This window comes from Microcebus murinus, chromosome 10, assembly GCF_040939455.1.
Source record: "Microcebus murinus isolate Inina chromosome 10, M.murinus_Inina_mat1.0, whole genome shotgun sequence".
NCBI classification, from domain to species: domain Eukaryota; kingdom Metazoa; phylum Chordata; class Mammalia; order Primates; family Cheirogaleidae; genus Microcebus; species Microcebus murinus.
In genome coordinates this window covers 70,570,199-70,593,237 of record NC_134113.1, presented here as the reverse complement: position 1 = coordinate 70,593,237, position 23,039 = coordinate 70,570,199, and the positions used below count along the sequence as shown (strand labels likewise).

Below are 23,039 nucleotides of genomic sequence, written 5' to 3'. Positions count from 1 at the left end.
ATTAATTACACCAACTCTTACAATGAAATATTCAATAACATAATTTGACATGCAATTTAAGTCATGTTTTCCAGTTTTATTTCTGTACTTACACCTTTCAGTTCAGCACCTGATCATGTATCAGAGAGTATATTAACTAGAGTATAACAATTCATCAATAAAATGACAAATGCAGAAGAACCAGTTTCTTAATAGATTTCTCAGCTGAGTCAATAGACGACAAGGTAGTTAAATGATTAAAAAAAAAAAAATGGAGAGACTAACAATGTTTCAAAAGCAGACAAGAAGGCCGGGTGCGGTGGCTCACACCTGTAATCCTAGTACTCTGGGAGGCCCAGGTGGGAGGACCAGTTGAGCTCAGGAGTTTGAGACCAGTCTGAGGAAGAGCGAGACCCTGTCTCTATTTGAAGAAAAAAAACGCAGGCAAGAAGAAATAATGTGGGCTCAAGATCACTTTATTAGTTTCCTATCAGATCCTTCCAAATAGGTTGTATTTGTATAGAACTCTCCTCTGCTCCCAAGAATTCTCTGGATGTGTCCTAAAAATTAATGTCCATTTTTCTTGCTCCCTCTCATTTGAACTAGCTGTAAATTCTACAGGCATGCACACTGACTCAGTATAGACCTTAAATCTGATCTGCTGAGTTGGAAGTATTAACTGAATGACCTTGGGGCATGTTATTTTAACCTCTCTGTGCCTCATTTCCTCATCTGAAAATGGGACAATATCTAACTTGAGTTTTTTTTTTTTTTTTTTTTTGAGACAGAGTCTCGCTTTGTTGCCCAGGCTCGAGTGAGTGCCGTGGCGTCAGCCTAGCTCACAGCAACCTCAAACTCCTGGGCTCGAGTGATCCTTCTGCCTCAGCCTCCCGGGTAGCTGGGACTACAGGCATGTGCCACCATGCCCGGCTAATTTTTTTTTTTTTTATATATATATCAGTTGGCCAATTAATTTCTTTCTATTTATAGTAGAGACGGGGTCTCGCTCTTGCTCAGGCTGGTTTCGAACTCCTGACCTTGAGCAATCCGCCCGCCTCGGCCTCCCAAGAGCTAGGATTACAGGTGTGAGCCACAGCGCCTGGCCTCTAACTTGAGTTTTTAAGATACAAATGAAATAACTTATCGAATGCAAAATATTTAGCACAATGAGTAACACATAGTAAGCACTCAGTAAATGTTAATTTGTTTTTAAAAATCACATCTCGCTATTTACACAGTTTGAAACACCAAAAAAACGTTAATAGCATATTATTTTAATAGGAAACTGTATATCTTGGAGTTGTCATTGATTTTTTTCTCTTCACCCCATTACCAAATCTCCTCCATTCTACCTTGGTATCTCTGGAACAAACTGCATTCTCTCCTCTCCACTACCTTATTATGGCCCTCATTATTTCTCAGGAGGCACATATGAAGGGAAAACAATCTGCTACACACTTCAATTTCAATGACCAGATCTGTTAATTTTAATTGTGACAAGGGGAGGAAGTCCCAGAAATTTGAGGAAAAACAAATACAATAACTATATTTTAGGGGCCTTTAAAGCCCAGAAGTCACTTTGCTGATTTTATACATTAAAATGGCTTAAAAAAAAAAAAAAAAAGACAGGGTTACTCTGTCACCTAGGCTGGAGTGTAGTGGCACAATCACAGCTCACTGTAACCTAGGACTCTTGGGCTCATGCAATCTTTCTGCCTCAGCCTCCTGTGTAGCTAGGACTACATGCACATGCCACCATGCTCGACTAATTTTTAAATTTTTTTTTTTAGAGATGGGGGTCTCACTATGTTGCCCAGGCTGGTCTCAAAACTCCTGGCCTCAAGTGACCTTCCTGCCTCAGCCTCCCAAAGTCCTGGAATTACCAATGTGAGCCACTACACCTAGCCTATACATTAAAATGCTTACAGTGTTTGTACTGTGTTAGCTCACCATCAAGCAGGGTCTATAGAACAAAGTTCTGCTGTGGATGCACAATACAACTGTTTGCCTATAAAGAAATGTCAGGTAAGGCTTCATAAGTGAGTATTTAAACCAGATCAGTAGATATATCAATCATTAAGTAGATATTTTAAGGGAACAGGGGAGTTCACTGGGAGATGAGGGCATTCTGAGAAAAAATAATTAGCATGACTGAAGTCATCAAGCCATGAGTGCATGAGGGGATGACAGCATAGGTGGAGGTATGGGGGAAGAGGGCTTTATTTTATTTAGTGATTACAAGTCTCCATTTTAAGGTTTTATAGTTGTAAGGTGTCAGCAAATGAACTTTGATGGGGTTTTCCCCAGCTTGTGAGAAATAGAAATATAAACAAAATATTAACATTGCATATGCATAAAACCAAAAACCTTTCTTAGTGAGTTTCTCAGTATAAAACACTCAGTGACTAGAGGGCCAGGAGTGGTGGCTCATGCCTGTAATCCCCGTGCTTTGGGAGGCCAAGGTGGGATGATGGCTTGAGGCCAGAAGTTCAGGACCAGCATGAGCAACACAGGGAAATCCTATCTCTACAAAAAAAATTTAAAAAATTAACAGAGTGTGGTGGTGCACACCTATAGTCAGTCCTAGCTACTTGGGAGGTTGAGGCGGGAGGATCGTCTGGACCCAAGAGTTCAAGGTTATAGTGAGCTATGATTGAGTCACTGAACCCTAGCCAGGGTGAAAGAGTGAGAATCTGTCTCTTAAAAAAAAGATACACAAACTCCAACCTCTCAGTGACTAGCTTGTATCGTACAATGAACCACAACATATATAAAAACCATTTGCCCACACAGTGCACATAATTTTTGGACTTGCTACTTTTTCTCTTTTGTAAAAAGGAGGGTAAGCATTTCACATCCTATTCTTAATTTCTCTAGAAATACATAGATATTACTGTTATGGTCAAACCACTACAAGTGTTTACTCCACATTTTCTTAGGATCTATTCCAAAAAAAATCTGTGTCAACTAAAAATCAACTAAAAACTACCATAGTAAAGAAAGCAGAATCCCTCCTCTTGTGAAAAGAACACTGTGTTTTTGGTCTTCTCAAGCTTTTTCAACACCTGACTCGGACCTTTACATTTCTATACATTAATATAGTGTTGGATACATTTGCTTTAAAGGCACAAGTAACTTTTCTATAACAATGTGGTCCAGGATTTCATTGAGGAATCAAAGAACATGTTGCATAAGCTGTCAAATCTTATAAACTATCAAAAAGAACCATAAAGAGCTAAAATAACACCAAAAGGGACTCTATTCATGTTCTTGAGGGGGTTAACAGCCAAGCAAACCACCCCAGAAGAGCTTTCTTTTAGTCAACATGAGGCCACATATCACCTTGGGTATATTAAAATTTGATCATTATAAAATAGGAGGAATCAGTTCTTTAAACGCCCTTTTTGGTATAAAGCATTAATATTTTAAATGGGTGATTCTGCTTTAGTGTATGTCCCAAAAGAGCTTATGTTGTACTTTGGCTTATCTTCTGATAAAATTTGCAAGTAATATTGGTAGCCTCTTTATTATAAGTTACATACTTGCTATTAAAGAGAGGTCTCACCCCTTATGGTTCTCTGATTTATACAACATGAAAACATACAAAAGCTAATTCTAGCAAAGAATGACTACACACAGACTATTTATTTCTTTAGAAATAGTCTCTGTAAACCTATGACCAAAGGTTAAATTCCTTTAAAGGGAACTAAGAGGAAACTTTCAGGCCACTTCAGACTTTACTATATCTAATAAAATACATTCAAATAAAGCACTAATCATTTGACAGATTATGTAATTTCTAATTAAAATTTTTGAGTAGCAAACACTGTCTGATAAGACCACCAAGATGTGCCATACACAAATATATCCCTAAATAGATGAATGAATTGAACAAATAAACTTCTGTACTGTATTTTCATTTGAACATTAAACAAATGTCTGTCCAAAATAAGTATATCAGAAAATAAATAAATGAAAGCCCAAGTGGCCTCAACATTCCCCTTCTACTAAACAAAGCCACCACCTAGTTACTCAGTATTTACTACACTTCCTCAAAATTGCACTAAAGCAGTGATATGCAAAGTAGATGGCTATGTCACAAAGTGGATTCAGGGTGACCAATCTGTTTAAGCACTGAAAGTCTCATGTCCCAGGAAATCCTCAGTTGTGAGCAAACCAGGATGGTTGGCCATTCTAGGTGAAATACATCTTGATAAGAATTTGCTTCTTCTCATGTTTCATAACCTTAAAGATGAACAAAATATACTTGGCTCTCAAGAAGCTTATAATTTTGTAGGAAAAGATGAGACATAAAAATATGGAAAATATCATGAGAAGCACAAAATACTAAGGGAGTTCAGATGGAGTGATCAGGAACAGATTTATGAAGAAAGTGGCAAATCAAAAAAAGTTATATAGCATTTCAATAGGAAAGAACATACCAGGGATAAGAAAAGTGAAAGTAAAGGCGCAACAGGCAGCATAATGTGGGAACATAATTAGAATACAGCAGAAAGCAGTCTGACTGGATCACAAGGCACAGAAAAATAGGAAAATAAAAATAGCATGAGTCTATAGTAAGATCTCTGAGCACTGATCAAAATCTTTGACTCATTTATTAAGCAACATTGTGCACACATCTTTGGTTCCCTATTTTTTTTCTTTTAAAATTTTTTTTAAGGGCAGTTGTGGGTTCCCCCCAGAAACCCAGGGTACCCTGGTTCCCTCTTTTTCATAACAGGATGTTAACTTTGATACTACAGCATCTAATATCTAAAGTATACTGAGGTTACTCTTAGTTATACCATTACCACACAACATGACACTCAGGGTATTTGCCTAAGATCTCACATTTACTGACAGATAAGGTAGATGTATGGGGCAGGCCCTGTTTTTTCCTGAAGTGCATAAATAAAATATTCAGTTAAGGCTTAAATACCTCATGGCCTGGGACCATGTGTAATGTTAACTGCTGCATAACCAAAACTTAACACAGTGCCTGGGAATACAAAAGACAATTATTTGTTAAATGAATCAAAACCAGTTTCTTGCCCTAGAGCAGAGGCTGGCAAACTACATTTCTTAGGCCAAATCCCATCAGCTACGTGTTTCTTGTAAATAAAGTTTTGTAGGAACACAGCCTCTCTCATAAAGTTTTATGTTCACCTGTTGTATATTGTCTATGGTTGTCTTCAGGCTACAATGGCAGAGCTGAATGGTTATGACCAAGATGATATGGCCAACAAGGCCTAAAATATTTATTTATTATCTGGCCCTCTACAGAAAAAGTTTGGTAGAGGCAGGAGGATTACTTGAGCCCAGGAATTTGAGGCTGCCACTGCACTCTAGCCTGGGTCACAGAGCAAGACCATGTCTCTAAAAATTAAGAATTAAAAAAATACAACCCAGAATCTGTTAACTCCGCCCATTTTGATTCCTGAGTGGTTAATACACACAGTCTAACATTAAAGCATTCATGCCACTGGGGTGCTCAAGTTTCTCCTCAGATTATTTTAGAAAAATCCTTTGTTAACTAATAAAAATATTCCTGATCTGGAACATTTTAAAGATATTCTTTCATGTTCGGAAGTTAAATAACATCTGTGTGGTACTTTTAGCAACACTGAAGATAAGGTACTGTTTTTAGTTAAAGGAAGTCTGGATTATTTATCCAAGGTTGTAGAACTTTCAAAATATTGTAGAATTAGCACTAGAGTCCAGACTAGCATTGTCCAATAGAACTTTTTGTGATAATATCCTACAGTAACTGTATCTGCACTGTCTAATATAGTAGCTAGCAGCCATACATGGATTATCAAGGACTTTAAATGTGGTTAGTATAACTGAGAAACTAAAATTTTAATTTTACTTAATTTTGATTTAAGTTCTTTCTACACCACTGGATTTCTGCCCATAAAACTATAGAACAAAGCATCCAGAGTCTCAATACTCAAGAAAAGCTTAGATCCAAAAGCATCATTGGGGCATTTATCTTGGGAAATCGGTTTACCTCTAATCTCATTCTTGAATTTTTCTCTCACGTGAAGATACCACTCTTCTTTTTCCTTACATAAATATACCTCTGATGAGAAAGTTTTGCTAAATTTTCTAAGGACATGTGTATTAGACAACGTTTCCTGTACAAAGTAACAGAAATCAAACATATATGGAAAATGAGTCATTAAAAAGATCAAGCAACTGAAAAGAATTATCATGGGAACTAGAGAATGAGGTTGGGGGCTTATTATATAGCCATGGTGAAACCACATTGCAAAATTGGCCAGGTGAGGAAACTGCTGTCACTACTGCTCTACTGCTAACAGATGTTTCTATCAGTTGTTTATACAGCAGGAAACTAATCTTACAGTGTCCAAAGAGAGAAAAATCCATCAGAAATCTATCATCTCTTCCCCTTCCATCCCAAGTTAAAGTACATATAATTTTTTCTTTTTGAGACAGAGTCTTGCTCTGTTGCCTGGGCTAGAGTGCCGTGGCTTCAGCCTGGCTCACAGCAACTTCAAACTCCTTGGCTCAGGCGATCCTCCTGCCTCAGCCTCCCAAGTAGCTGGGACTACAGGCATGCGCCACCATGCCTGGCTAATTTTTTCTATATATTTTAAGTTGTCTAGCTAATTTCTTATTATTTTTTAGTAGAGACAGGGTCTCGCTCTTGCTCAGGCTGGTCTCGAACTCTTGAGCTCAAACGATCTGCCTGCCTCAGCCTCCAAGAATGCTAGAATTACAGGCATGAGCCACTGCATCTGGCCAGTATGTATAATTTTGCAGGGCCCAGGTCATGTACTTGTGCCCTAGCTGCAAGGGTGGCTGGGAAAACTAGTATCTGGCATTTTAATTTTCTATAAAGCAAGGCTGTCTACCAAGACACAGTGTACACAGGTACACTGGGGAGTTCCTCTAATACATCCACATGAAAAAGGACATTTTTAGCCAGATACTGTTTCTGTTAGATATAGTCTGGTTGGTATGGGCCGTATCGCCACGTGACAGGAAGGAAGAAGGAGCAATGCACGGGGTATTTGAAGAGGTAGTAAAATAGTCACTGGTGAAAATGATAGGAAGGGAGGTCTCAAGGTCAGATCCAATTTAAATGTGAAGGCCCAGAAGCCTGAGAAAGCTAAATTATTTTACAGTAGTGGATAGCTATCAAAATATTCACACTTCCAACACAAATATCAATAATATCTCATTGTAGTAAACACTGGGTGTACGTGTGTAAGTTTTAAAAGGCACCCCTGGAAAATTGTGATGATACTTTCCCTGCTTCTTATGATGCTAAGACCTATATCCCTAGCAAAGAAAGATCAGGGTCTAACAGAAACCATATTATTCATCTTTTGCCTGCAAATATTTAATAAATTTCCCCCAAATCAGTACAGAAAAGAAGAGTCTCTGTTGTTCCTCGGATCTCCAGAAATTAGATTCTTCAGTAATTTAAATAAACTACTCATATCTTAATTCCACAAGTCATGGGGGGAAAGAAAAAGATACACCACCTCCAACAGGATGATTATTACTGGGGGAAAAAAGGCTATCCAAGACAGTTCTTTTTCTTTCTTTCTTTTTTTGAGACAGAGTCTCACTGTTGCCCAGGCTAGAGTGCCGTGGTGTCAGCCTTGCTGACAGCAACCTCAAACTCCTGGGCTCAGGGGATCCTCCTGCCTTAGCGTCCCAGAGTGCTAGGATTAGAGATGTGAGCCGCCACACCCAGCCTAAGACAGTTCTTTATGTCCAGAATTCAAAGCTACTATTACAGGTGCTCAATAATGTTTGCTGAACAGGTTGCAGAATGAGATAACTACATCAACTACAGAGATATTCCCATTAGGGAAAATATCTACTTTGATATATTTTAAGGAAATACAGTTTATGAGCTGCTGGGGCAGAAGAATAAGAAATCAGAAGTGAAGCACTTTAGTAGTAGTAGAAAATTAGAATTCAAGTTAAGGATATGGAGTCCAGAAAAGCACACTAGTTTCCATGAATGGAAAACCACAAATTACTCTCTTAATATAAATGCTTAGCTTTTACAATACACTATCCCCCACAAGGATGGGTGAACATTTTTTAAAACACAATTTACAGTCTTTTTCAACACAAGGCTGAATTAAGAAATAAACAGAATTAGTGTCTTCCATGAGAAGAACAAAATACAAAAATACTTTATTTCATTTTACTGTTAATCTCATAACTAGGATTAAATGGCAAGCTTACTATGACTGTCTCCAAATGCATTTAAAACTAGGCCAGGCCCAGTGGCTCATGCCTGTAATCTAGCACTCTGGGAGGCCAAGGCAGGTGGATTGCTCAAGGTCAGGATTCAAAACCAGCCTGAGCTAAGAGCGAGACCCCGTCTCTATTAAAAACAGAAGGAAATTAATTGGTCAACTAAAAATATATAGAAAAAAATAATTAGCCGAGCATAGTGGTGCATGCCTGTAGTCCCGCTACTCAGGAGGCTGAAGCAGAAGGATCGTTTGAGCCCGGGAGGAGTTTGAGGTTGCTGTGAGCTAGGCTGATGCCAAGGCACTCTAGCCAGGGTAACAGAGTGAAACTCTGTCTCAAAAACAAAACAAAACAAAACAAAACAAAACCTATGAGAATACCTTGATTTTAGATTGTGGGTTCACAATTTGCATGATTATATTATATATTCTAAATGAAATATTAGGACCAGGATATTCCTAATGGAAAATCCCCCAGTAAACCTGCCAAAAGTTCAGAGGAGAAAAATAAACCAAGCAACAAAACACAGTGGAGGGCCGGGCGCTGTGGCTCACGCCTGTAATCCTAGCTCTTGGGAGGCCGAGGCGGGCGGATTGCTCAAGGTCAGGAGTTCAAAACCAGCCTGAGCAAGAGCGAGACCCCGTCTCTACTATAAATAGAAAGAAATTAATTGGCCAACTGATATATATATAAAAAAAAAAAAATTAGCCGGGCATGGTGGCGCATGCCTGTAGTCCCAGCTACTCGGGAGGCTGAGGCAGAAGGATCACTCGAGCCCAGGAGTTTGAGGTTGCTGTGAGCTAGGCTGACGCCACGGCACTCACTCTAGCCTGTGCAACAAAGCGAGACTCTGTCTCAAAAAAAAAAAAAAAAAAACACAGTGGAGGCACAGGTACTTCTTATAATTTTTTCTAATAATTTTAATATCTCAACCAAAAGCAATTTATGCTAGCTGCTTACTGCCCACACTGGCTTATGTAGCTAATTGTGTTATAAAGTTGTTTTTGACTAATTTAAGTTTTTCCTTTTATACTCTATACTCTTCAGTTTTATTCAAAGATCCATTTCATATCTAGTAAAATAAAGACCACTTAGAAAAATAAAAGGCATGTCACACTTCCTGGAAGCTATAAATAATGGTTATATTTGGCTTTTACATAGGAATAATGCATAATTACTTACTTGCATAATTACTGGGTCAGTAAGCATATTAAAAAAAAAGTAGCTTCAAAAACATGCCTGCTGTTTTGGCAATTCTGTAAGTCAGTATCAAAAAAACATCACATTCATATATGTTTGCATTCTTGAACATTAGCATATACACCAAACAAATGGATAAAGGCAATGAGAACCAAAGTTTGGGTGTCAGGCTGCTAGAATAAGCAAAGCATATGAGGAAAACACAAAAAAGTAAGCAGTCACTTCCTGTAATCAATTCTGAATTTCAAAGTAGCCTCTTTAGATATTTACTTCTCTTCTTGTCACTATTGAGTGTTTCCATTAAGGATTTGTTTATTTTTTAAATTTTTATTTTTCAGGTCTCACTCTGTTCCCCAGCTGGAGGGCAGTGGTGTGACTATAGCTCACTGCAACCTCAAACTCTTGGGCTCAAGTGACCCTTCTGCCTCAGCCTTCTGAGTAGTAAGGGACTATAGAGGTGTGCCACTACACCTGCCTAATTTTTTATTTTTATTTTTGTAGAGACAGGATCTTGCCATGTTGCCCAGGCTGGTCTTGAACTCCTGGCTCAAGTGATCTCTCCTGCCTTAGCCTTCCAAAGTTCTAGGATTACAGGTATCAGCGACCGCGCCCGGTCCCATCAAGGATTTCTAAAGAGAGATTAGCTTAGTCCTATTTATAATACTTCAATTCTAATTTTCTATTGGATTCTTACTTTACAATTAAATGTATTATACATATTATACAATTCTTACAAAGCTTATCAACTTGGAGAAAAACTGCATTATTATCTTATAAGACTTTGGTTCTCCTATACCCCTAAAGACTCATCATCCTCAGCAGTGCATTCCACCCTCAGTCAGGGTCAAAAATAACTCCTTGGCAGAGACTGTTTCTAAGCTAATTGCTTCTAAGTAACATTTTCAGACCCTGATGTCTTCCCCAAAGACACATAGTAATGAATAAAGCCTCTCCAACCCATTTCAGACCCATTTCCTACAGCCGCAGTTCCCAATCCCAGGCCTGTTAGGAACTGGGCCACACAGCAGGAGATGAGTGGAGAGAGAGTGAGTGAGCGAGTGAGCAAGGAGCATCACTTCACCTCTTATTTACAGCTGCTCCCCATCACTTGCATCACAGCATAAACTCCGCCTCCTGTCAGACCAACAGCAGAATTCTTACAGGAGCTCAAACCCTACTGCAAATTACACATGCAAGGGACCTAGGTGGCGTGCTTTTATGAGAATCTAATGCCTGATGGTCTGAGGTGGAGCTGAGGTGGTGATACTAGTGCTGGGGAGCAGCTGCAAATACAGATGCAGAGAGGTTTGACTGAATGATAAATGTAATATGCCTGAATCATCCTTGAAACCATGCCTATCCCCCTTCTGTGGAAAAATTATCTTCCACGAAACTGGTCCCTGGTGCCAAAAAGGCTGGGGACTGCTGCCTTATAGAAATTCTGAAATCTAACACCTCTGAAAACTAAGTTTTATATAACAACTAATTTGGTAGTAATACCTGACCTGATATAAATTTTTTCAAATAGCAAAGGCTACTTTTACCTTTTATTTATCCATTTAGTGTAGCTATCCATGTTTCACATTAACATCAAGTGTTTGATTACTCTTTACAACGGTAAGGGATTATGGCCCTACATACAGTCCATTTCATAAACATCTACTAGAGCAAAGCACTTCTTGAATTTACTTCAATTTCTGTGTTGTTGCTCACCATGATTCAGTGTGAATCTAAAACTTACACACTCCTTTAGTATCACACATGGATTCCACCTCATTTTTCTCATTCTATAACTACTAAAATTTACTTCAGTTTCTATATTGTTGCTCTGACCATGATTGTTAATCTAAAACTTACACACTCCTTTAATATAATGCACAGATTCCACCTAATTTTACTATCTTCTATAACTACTAGAGCCTAAGGTTTTTACTTCTTTTTTTGACTCTATCTATAAGCACTCATCCACATCACTCATTTGAGTATTTTGAATTGCTATTTACATTTCGTATTAACTTTTCATGTTGTTGCTAAAAATCTTTTGTGCAAAATTACTCAATTTAATCCTAACATACAGTAACTAAGAACAATTAGCTCTCAATGACAGGCAGTCAGATGAACTAGTCCCCAAGAGACACATGACCTAAATAAAAAATAAGGGAATATAGTTGGACATAGATACAAAACTTTAAAAAATTAGTTTAAGTAGTAGCTCACAATGGGAATTGATAAGGACAAACCATTGCACTTTATATATTTTTTAAATTAAAATGATCTTTTTTTGCACACTTGCCAATTGTTGGGCTAACCATCTGAAATAGTGGTAGAAAAGTGACATAGTGTTCCTTATCCCCCTGAAACAGTTTAGAAGGGGAAGAGGTAAACAAATGGACAAGTATAATTACTGACTATGATAAGAACTATTAAGGTAATGAAGAGGGATTTTTTTTCCCTGATAAGGTGATCAGGAAAAACTTTTTTAAATGTGATATCTAGGCTAAGATCTAATGTTGAGACTGAAGCCAGAACTGCAGATTGCTGGGGAAAGATCATCACAAACAGAAAGCTGTAGTAAGCACCAAAATTCAAAGGTGGTACAGGGCTTGTTGGGTCAAGATCAGGTAGAGATACCGTGGCTAGAGCTTAGTGAACAATGGAAAGGAAATAAAGTTGTGAAGCAAGAACTAGATTATGCAGGACCTTGTAAGTAACCTGTTTTTAAACCACTGAAGGAAAAATTGGGACCAGAGGGTATTATTACACGATCTCATCTACATTTTTAAAAAGAATACTGTGTTTTCTGGAGACTTTGTCCTTCGTGGGGAAGGACAAGAATGAAAACAAGTTAGGAAGCTCCTGTAGGACCCCAGATAAGAGATGACTATGGCTTAAACAAAGGTGGTATCACTGAAACACAGGATTTGAGAGCTCAAAAAGACCTTAACTGCCATTTAGCCAAACTTTCTCTTCATAAAGATAATGTCCTAAGAGAGGAGTTTTTGTTCAAGGTTTCATGGCTAGTGCCAGAGAGAGAACTGAATACTTACTTGTCACCATGTCAATGTTATCATGAACAAATGATGCTACTTAAGACAATCAAAGGTCTAGTAACTACTTAAAACAAGTACAGATTTATCTTAATGCCCAAAGGAATCAGATAAAATTTATGAGGACAATGAAATAAATGTCTAATTTGAACACCTGAAGGTCCAGAGAAAAGTGCACAAGGGTCTGCTGGGGAGTAGAAATAACAAAAATACTCTCTACTAAAACTGCTTAGTGATGAAACTTTAATACCATAATCTCCAACTGATAATGCCAAATTTATTCTCCACATAGGACCATCTGGTGGATAAGATGTATCAATCTCAGTAGGCACGCAGTTTGCAAAAAAAAAAAAAAAGAAAAGAAAAAAAGTATCACTAAGCATCACAAGTGCTTTTTCAAAGTGGGGTTTATCATTCCTTTTGACCAGAACTGTGAAGTGAATAACTGTAACGTGGCCCTGCTCATAGAAGGAGAACCTCTTAATTACCACCCTCACTCTCCTCTTTGCTCTACTTCCTTCCCTTCTACCTCTTCATTGCCTATTATCACCATCATCACTTTCATCTAATCAATAGAGAAATGTTATGAATGCTTTCCTGTCCTCAAAAGCTTGCAAATCCTGTCTTACTTCTCTTTGTTGGAGAATAATGAAGGAAGCCCTAAGGACTCCTGGAAGAAAAAAAGCACAAGTATAAAAAAGCTAAAATACAGGAAATTTCACACAATTTTTTCAGCTATCAACTAAACTGCATAAACAAGAGTGGCAACCTTGTGATTAATCTGGATGTCCAGGACATAAAATATGATCTCAATATGTTCTCTAATTCAGAACTGCTAGAACAGCTGACCAGTTAATTATTTATTATAGGGAGCACTAAAGCTTCCTATTAAAATTCCCACTCTCACTGAGGGATTAGCTCATGTAGGCAGGAGTTCTATAACGCTTAATCCCTGAAGCTACCCTGAAGTTAACATTTTCATACTTATTCCTTCTCTAAACCACTTCGCGCCCCTTTTCTCTTCTTCTGGCGTCAACCTTTTTCATTCAAACAGTGGTGCTCGGATTCAATACTCTTTATTCACAGAACACACCATTATGTCTAGGGAAATAACTGGCACTACATTTCCAAGAAACTGAGCACAGTGTAAACTATAATGTAACCATCTTTCTTATTGCTTTTCTTATCTGAAACCAATTACTTGATCCAAACACAGGTTAGCCTAAAAATTCTTTAAACTTTGGAACTGTCTCATGACATGAGGTTTATAAAAATAGTTGTTTAACAAGAATAACTACAAGTACTTTTAACTAAACATAAGAAACAGCATTCTCCCAAAAGTTTAAAAGAAAAAAAAATCACTTTAGAAGTGTTTTTTCAAAGTATCTATTTAAGATAGACCAAATTCTCAGATACACCAAATTCTAAGATCAAAGAGACTTTTTTCTTTGGAGAAACGGTCTCACCCTGGCTAGAATGCAGCAGTTTCATCACAGCTCACTGCAACCTCAAACTTCTGGACTCAAGCAATCTTCCTGCCTCAGACTCCTGAGTAGCTGGGACTACAGGTACATGCTACTGCAACTGGCTAATTTTCCTATTTTTTGTAGAGATGGGCTCTCACTCCTGACCTCAAGATCCTCCCTCCTCAGCTTCCCGAAGTGCTAACATTATAGGTGTGAGCCACTGTGGGTGGCCTCAAAGAGACATTATTAAACTTGAAATGGGAAAAAATCTATAGCTTTACTGTAGGAAAGCTACTAAATATACTAAAATTGAGCAAGTCAGCTATTAAAAATCTCCTGAAGGTTTATATTAGAACTTGGACACATACGCACTGTCTACAGATGAGTAATCAAGTATATAAAATAAATATTAAAACAAAAAATAGGCTTAAAGATAATAATTATCCATTACTGTGACCAAAAGTTGAATGGACTGCTCACAGAAGACTGCAAAGAAATTAACCTAACCTAAATTGATTATATATTAATAAAAGATTTCAAGATAGTGCACATGAAAACACTGTCTCACATTTATCTATGGTTTCCATTCCTCTCTCCAAAATATAAACAGAATAAAGACATTAAACACTGATAGCAAAGTATGGAAAAGTTAGTAACAAGAAAAAAAGAATACCTTTTCAGATAAATGTGGATATTCTTTTTTTAACAGTACATCAAAACTTAAAAATTGGTTTCAATATGAAATGGGAAATCTTATCAATAAACTTTATGTTCTCTATAACATTAAAAACCACTGGTCTGGCTAGCACTTTGGAAGGATGTCTTACCCATGAATGATTTTAATACCATGCATCGGTCATTTGCAAATTATCAGCTCACAGTTAAGAGGATCTTCAGATCCTCATTTCATTACATTTTAAAAATGCTGATTAATATCATCACCAGTATCAACAAAAAAATCTTTGAAATACTGGGAAACTGAGCACAGCAGCTGATAGTTTTCTAAAATTTTAATTTTTGCTCAAAAGCTAGAGCTTTTATCAGTGACCAAAAATACTGTCACTATTTTCTGTAAAGCAAAAGGCTCACTATTTTTGAGAAAATGTTAGCCTAACACACAAGACTGAATAACCATAGTTTGTCAGGCATTCTTTCAAGTAAAAGTGGTGTTTCATGAAAAAAGTGGCTGGTTCACAAAAATGCTTTCTCCCTAGAAACAACCATTATACTTCAGTATGCAGCCTAAATGTTTTAAGCATACTTCTCATTTTGTAACAGCATATTAAAAAGATGTGTACAAGGGTAAAGATTTACATTTTTTTACTTCTTAACATATTAACTACCATGTGAGTTATATTAAACTCATGCTAATTTTGAGCCTGGGGTCTCTTGAAGCATATATAATTCACATGCATCTCTTCACCATGGGAGCTGCAAAAACTATTTTTCAAGTTATATAACCCATGCACAGAGAACAATAAAAACATTTTTTTTCATTAAATTAGAAAGAAATCATTTTATTTTCAAAGTTTTTATTCTATTTTTGTAACAAAACACAATGGCCCCAAGAAAATATTTTTCTAGTGTGGCAGTCAACATGTTAATCAAGAGAATTTAGGTGAAACTTTTTTTTTTTTAAATTGTGAGTGCACGGTAGTGAAGAATACAATGATTACTACTACTGTATGGTGCTCTAACCTGGTTTATTCTAAAGTGCCTTACCTACCATTGCTTGTGCCATAGATACAAATGTCAAAACAGTGAAAGAGGCTAAGAATATCTTAGTATTATTATAAAAACAGTTTTGCACCTGTATACTTCCTGAAAATATCTAGGGGATCTCCAGGATTTCTTGGACCATACTGAAAAATCACTGAGCTAGACAATTTGGTTAAGTTGTTCAAAAACACAATTATTCTCTTTGTCCTTATTGATACCTTAATGGGAATCTTAAGCAAGGCTATAGAGTAATAAAAAGCTTTATAGAACAAGAATACATTAGTATATTCTTTTATGGTTTATAAAGCATTTATGAATAATACTCCATTTAATCCTCAACAACTTCAAGTAGTATATGCCACTATTCCCACTGAGGAAGCAAGAAGGCTGGAAAACTTATAAAGGGAAATACATATTTTGCCTTAGGGGGAAAAATAATTGCAGTGATGGGATTAGGTGATATTAATTTTGTTCTTTATACTTTTCCATACATTTTTTTTTTTTTTTTTTTTTTTGAGACAGAGTCTCACTTGTTGCCCAGGCTAGAGTGAGTGCCGTGGCGTCAGCCTAGCTCACAGCAACCTCAAACTCCTGGGCTCAAGCGATCCTCCTGCCTCAGCCTCCCGAGTAGCTGGGACTACAGGCATGCGCCACCATGCCCGGCTAATTTTTTCTATATATATTAGTTGGCCAATTAATTTCTTTCTATTTATAGTAGAGACGAGGTCTCGCTCTTGCTCAGGCTGGTTTCGAACTCCTGACCTTGAGCAATCCTCCCGTCTCGGCCTCCCAGAGAGCTAGGATTACAGGCGTGAGCCACCACGCCCGGCTCCATACATTTTAATAGTAAGAAAAATTACAAGGCAAACATATTTGGAAACTTAGTCAATCTTACCAATACAAATTCCACTACAGTGGTAGTACCTCAAGTTCAATAATCTCAAGAGCAGGAGACAACAGATACACATGTTACATACCTCCTACCTATCCTTGTAGAGTAGACTTCAAGATTCCAGAGGGATTCTTGAGTTTTGCTATTGTTACCGAGAAGCTTCTTGATAACTTATAAATCTTAGAAATAGCAGTTATCAATACGTTAGCATAAAGTAGTAACAGGAGTCCACATTCTCACTGCAACTTTAAAACACAAGGTAACAAACAGCTGGATGCAATACACGTACCAGCTGACATCTAAAAACTATTTATTAAATAAAAATAGCATATTTATAGTCCTTATTTTATTGGCACCCTTAGTTTTATTAATTGAGACATTAGAAGACTCCTAATTTAATATAAAGTAACTTTGAAAAATATATTCTAATGTGAGAATAAATTTTACAGGGCACAAATAATTAGAATTTTATTTTACCTAGCATTTACCATTTCCTATCCAGATGCTTTTGACAAACACTGGTATTAAGTTGACAAAGCATTGTTTTATCTTTTTTCCTTCACACAGGCAAAAAGAATGAAAGAAAAACAACAGGTAGAGGCAATCCACCAATGGGCAATCAATTCACTGTATATGTTCAAAATAAAGTTACTTAGTGAAATGCTGAATAAGTTTTAAGTAAAAAAGGAAAAATTTATTAAAGTATACATTGACTGAAATAAATTTCAGAGTAACTACCTAAAACTTAGCCAGAAGCTCCATGATATAATTAGTAAGCCCATAAATCAATAAAGTGATCAAAATTATTTAACTGTCTTTATGGATGCTGCCTTTAACATCTTTATTTAGTCTATTTGTACAACAGTTAAAAAACATTCAATACCCTATCACTGGAAAAGATCACCTAGCAAGCTACCTCACGACATCAGGATCCAGTTTAAATTTAAAAGGTTTCATTGATACAAATAGCATAACTATAAGAGAGTAAGCTTTAGAACCAGTTTACTATAAAACCCAAACTCAAACATTAGATAATTACTATCTACAGTTCTCTTATTCTCTAAGATTCTTAATTTAAAAGTGAACATATTTCTAATATTCAAGCATCTCATATACAATCAAATAATTTTAAGTTGTATAGTGATATTCCAGTCCAATACTGACCTTCTGCAGAATAAAAACCAGATGAAAATTCTGCAACTCATGTTGCAAATATTTTTACTTAGAGAAGTAATTTAAATTTATTTCAACATCTTGTACATTTCCCCTTAACTTGTAAGTTTTAAGGCACCTTGGAAACAGTCAAAAATTTTGATTATCTACTGAAGTAAAGGAAAAAAAATCTTTCTAAATTGCTACTAAAATAATCAGTTGCTCTGTACCCTCAATTTGACCAACATTAGGAATAAACCCACCAGTTATTATGAAGTATGAAAAATAAGTCATACTATTTTCTGTTGGTGGGTGAATTTTAAAAAATGATTTTTTTGAAGGCAGCACAAAAGTTCCTCATAACTTTTCTTGTTCAAAATGGAACCAGTTGATGACTAAAGAGGTTGGTTTTAAAATCTAGTGCTCAACTACGTTCAAAGTACAACAGATGATATACCGAGTCAGTTATTACTGCAAATGGATAAATTCATTCTATTCTCTTAGCTACTGCTTCCATTGTGCTCATGAGATTTCCAAAGAACCAATAAATTAAAAGATTTACATCCTCAAATGGTAATAAGTATCTTTAAATACCACTGTAAAATATCTATGAACACTGAAAAACATTAGCTTTCGGCACAAGGGTAAGCCATGGTAGGCCACTCCTGTGCATACATGGCTGAAGTAAAAATTTTGTCCAATGTTACAATGAATCACTGCATGGCCAAAATGTCTGTCTCTTAACTTGTTCTAAAAGAAATTCGATTTGAAAAGGCTAACAGTAAAACTTCAGCCTAATCTCCAAGACTACTGAATCCTCAAAAATGAGGAGAGAAAAACTCAAGGCATATAGTTAGTCACAACCTTATGTCTTAGGATATTTCAATCTTTATCAAAGTTTTCTATAGAGTGAACATGTGACATCATTGCTATAAAAGAAAAAAAGCTTTTGAATAGTTAGTTCATAAATACAAAACTATTCCTAGTGCCAGTCAAATCTAGACACTGTATCAATACCCACCCTATCAACACAAACATACACAGGAACATATTATTTCATATCATTAGGCATATGACATATACATATGACATATACAAATCATATACATGACATATACAAATGACATATACAAATCAGTAAGATCTCCTTGATATTCAATAATAAAAGTTTCTATTTTAAACTATACTTTTGGGGGAAAATGACTCTTTTGTAAAATCAGCCAATTTCTCTCTGTATCAGATCCAATTTCACTATCTCAACAAATATTTATCAAGTACCCACAAAAAAGGCAAAGAAACTTAAACATGAGCTTTTCATTCAAATCTTAGACTTTGCATGTAAAACACGTATAATTAGTTACCTAAATGTTATCAATCTCTACCACTTCACCAATGTTGAATTACTATGGGAAGATACTCTTGAAAAGATCCTTAAATAGATGGATCAAGTTTTTTATGATTAATCCTTTACTATATCTTACCAGACGCTCCTCTCACATGGTGGCTCTTTACTATGGGGGTTTCACTTTCCCTTTATACAGCTAAGAGAAAATATTGGAATTCTACTGCAAAGGATTCTTTTGAGGATAAAATGAAAATCAATTTGTAAAGTAAAAGAGATTCCAAAGCCATGTGGAAATGCTTTTTTTTTTTTTTTTGGAGGATTACACTGTTCTCTTTAAATATCCTCTTGGAGTATTCATTACCATTAACCCCTAAATTCAGAAGCTAAACATTACTATGTGCTCAGGCAAGGTGTTGCTAGAAACTAAGAATACAGTAGAGAATGAATTGGATCAAGCCTCTGCCCTCCTGGTACTTATTATACATTTAACTTGTGTTGAGTCAATGTGCAAGGCACCGTATCAGAGCTTTATTTTTTTTTTTCTTTACTAGCAGTCAAACACATGCATGTATCAGAGCTTTAATGCACACAAAAGAACATATATTTTGTTGCTAGAGTTTACAATATACTGGAACAGATAACAAGAATATATAATGGTAACAGAAAGTAGGAAGTGATATGTACCATACAAAGAGAAAGAGATGACTTTCATGGGGTTACAGGGTGGGTAGAAAGTAAAAGAGGACAGAGCAATCACTTTCATGCCCCATACCACATTTTTAATCATGCCAGTTTAGTATGTGCTCTTCAGTTGTACTGTGATGCTTGGTACATTAAAAACAAACTGGCCACATGTGTCCCAACAATTTACTTTGGGGCTTCCTCAGATAAAGCAGCTTCACAATTTACTGTGAATGTCAAACAAGGAAATGCAAGCGAAAACTCCTAATGTAGTGCAGAGATGAAAAGCATGGGGGTGAGTGGATAACTAAGATCATTCTGGATCTGTGCTCTTAAAGTCATTTATCTGAGTATTAGTTTTCTCTCCCAAAACCTGGGGATGAAACTATCCAACTGGTTCTTCCATACTATTTGACTAAGCCACCTTTTAAAAGTATGATATAGAAATAATAGTCTTTGTAAAATGTAATTTACTATAAAAATATTTCTTCCTCCAGGTTGTCTATTACAGACAGACTACAGTCCTAAAAGTCAGAAGACCCATTAACTGGTTATCTTATCTATTGTAGGCCTCAGTTTCCTCCTCCATAAAATGTCAGGGTGGGACTGGATGATAAATAGTCCCTTCCGGCCCTTAAAAAGTCCCATGACTTCACTATGACTCAATAAATACTATTTCAAGAGTCAACTTTTAAGAGTGATATGAACTTGAAGTTAAATGAATGTCTCCTTTTTCTGTGAGATACTTCTAGCTAAGATAAGGTCTTGTTGAGCAAGTCCAAACAGCATTCTAATTACAAAAAAAGAGGGCTGAAAAATAAATTTACGAGTTAGAAGCTTTAAGTTATAAGCACTAGATATACATTAGATGCTACCAGCAAAACAAAAGTTCAATTAGACAGAATTAATTTTAAAAACTAAAATCACAATCTTCATTTAGTGTCAACTTCTACTCCATAAAAATGTGATTTCCCGTTACTGCAATACAGAACTGCTTTAATTCATACCAACCAGGAGTTACAGGGCCGAAATTTTTTTCTAAACTATTAAAGAGGGTGGGAGGGGGGACAGGCGAAGGGGAAGCAAACCATCTGCTCTAACTCGCAAAGATCATCTTTTCTCCAAAAGGCATCAGTTTTTCTAAGAAGAAAAACCCGGAAGATTTTTCACTGGGCGTAGCTTTAAATAAAATTCATGGCGCTGATAGTTTTACAATTAGACACATCGAGATGGCGAAAAAGAAGAGGACAAACTTCCTGGATTTTCTCTGCTTGTGTTAAGAGAAAGAGATTTCCTCTTGCTGACGAAGGGAAAGGCCCCTTTAACAGTTTTTCTCTACACGGTGGTGGCTGCCAGACTAGGTGGGGCTCCCTCCGCTGCCTTCCTCCTGCCACTTCCCGCAACAAATGGAGCAAGCCAGCCCCGATTCAGGCAAACTTTTTCCCTGTCAGGCTCGAGCCCGCAGGGCGCCGGGGAGTGGTTTCCCCCGAACGCTCCTCGCCCAGGCTCGGGGCTGGGGGAAGCAGGGTCTTCGCAAAGGACAACTTTCTGGTTTCCGTTGTAACTTCCACCCACACCCGGGAGGGAACCAAGGCGAACAGCGAGGGGGCTCCGGGGCGGGGAGCGAGTCCTCTGGGGAGCCGGCGGGGAAAGGCGGGCAGCGGGAGAGGCTGCGGCGGCCGCGGGCTGAAGGGAGCGGGCGGGGGGGGGTCCTCGGGCTCTCACTTCCTCCGCCATATTTCAGACATTTGACCCCTTCCGCAAAGCGCGCTGTTTCCCCGAGGCGGCGGCTCGTCCTCGCGGACCCGGGAGGCAGTGCGCTCGCCGGCCGGGCGCCGGGCCTTCGCGCCACCTGCCGTGCGCCGACGGGCAGCCGCTGCCCGGGCCCCTGACCGCCCCGCCCGGCCCGGCCCGCGCCGCACCCCACCCGCTCCCCTCAGCCGGCGCCCGGCCCCCGCCCCGCGCGGCCCCCGCCGCTCCCCTCCATGGCCACGCACGCACTCTGCGAACCTCTCACGCTGTCACCGGGTCCCCGCAGCCAGCGTCGCTCCGCGCTTCCTCCGGGTCTCTACTCCCGGCGCCACGGCAGTCCTGCCGCTGCCGCTGCCGCCGCTCCGGCTGGTTTACACGCCTGACTCTGGGCGAGGTTTGGCGGTGTCGCCTTGACGTCAGGCGTTCAGCCTCGCTCTCGCTTCCGCCCGCGGGCGGGGCGCGCGGGTGCGCGGCCCGGGAAGGGGCGGGGCCGCGGGGCGGGACGAGGGGCCGCGGGGGCGGGGCCGCCGCGCGCCGGGTCCTCGGCTTGGCCTCACGCGGGCCTCCCGCGCCGGCGGAGCGCATGCCCGGCCCACGCGGCGCTTTGGCGGCCTGTCTTCCGCGGTGTCGCTCGCTGGCCTCCGCCGCCCTGTCAGCCTCGCCTGCGCAGGCTGGCTGGTGGGCGGCTTCGCCTGTCGGCTTTTCCGAGAGCGCGCACTTCCCCACTGCAGCGGGATACGGTGGAAACCTGGGCTTAGAAACCCTCGGAAACCCGAAAGGTGCCTCCTCAATGGAAACTGTAATCCCGTCGTCAACGCCTCGAAACTGTTGGTGTTCACGTCTTCCTTTGTGCTGGGCTGAGTAACTGAGAAGTAGCCGAGAGCGTGCAGTTTGTACGCCTCTGCAGAGCTCCCGTGAAGGAGCCTAGGCCAGGGCAGCCTTTCCTTTCCTGAGATGGCCTTTCTCTTGAATTGACAAGTATTTCATCCACTGGAGTCTTAACCTGGGCGAACTCTTTCCAAATTGCCCTGCCAAGTGGTTCCCAAACAAGTTTGTAACCCTGAGCCCAAATAAGCATCATTTGTATGAATAAAATAAATTAATGTATGTAAATGCGTGACTTGGGCCCTTTGATGGCTTTACCGCATTACCCTTGGGTAGGTTTATGATGTGACTTCAGGGCACCAGAAAACAGCCAAAAAGGTCTTGTTCCCAAAAGGGCAGGAACTTAAGGAAACTTGTCCATCCCACACGAGAAACTTATCAGAACTTTTTTTGACGAGATGTTGATAGGCAAACAGATTCAGAGAGAGAAAGTGCAGGGAAAAGTGGGGGTTGAGAGCCATTGAACACTAACTTTTGCTTAGTTTGTAGTTTAACTGGGCCATGTACAAATCATTCTTGAAATAAATCTTTTACAAACTTTGATACATTTGGAAGATAACTAAGCTAACTTTAGTGAATAGATAAGAATAAATTATAATTATCTGAACAGTTTCCTGTATGTAAGTCCTTCTAGGTATTTTACAATTTAGGTTAATTGAATATGTTACCTACTTAGA

General features: G+C 38.6%; 1 protein-coding gene across 2 annotated transcripts in view; it reads right to left on the bottom strand.

The window, feature by feature from the left end:
- Positions 1–21,930, bottom strand: part of RAP1B (RAP1B, member of RAS oncogene family) — a 43,389-nt gene extending 21,459 nt beyond the window's left edge. Inside the window, exon 1 of one of the 2 annotated variants that reach the window (XM_012782425.3) lies at positions 21,736–21,930. The gene's annotated coding sequence lies outside the window, so the exon portion shown is untranslated. The remainder of the gene's footprint in view (positions 1–21,735) is intronic. The other variant, XM_012782424.3, reaches the window with a different exon arrangement.
- Between the last annotated feature and the right edge of the window lie 1,109 nt (positions 21,931–23,039).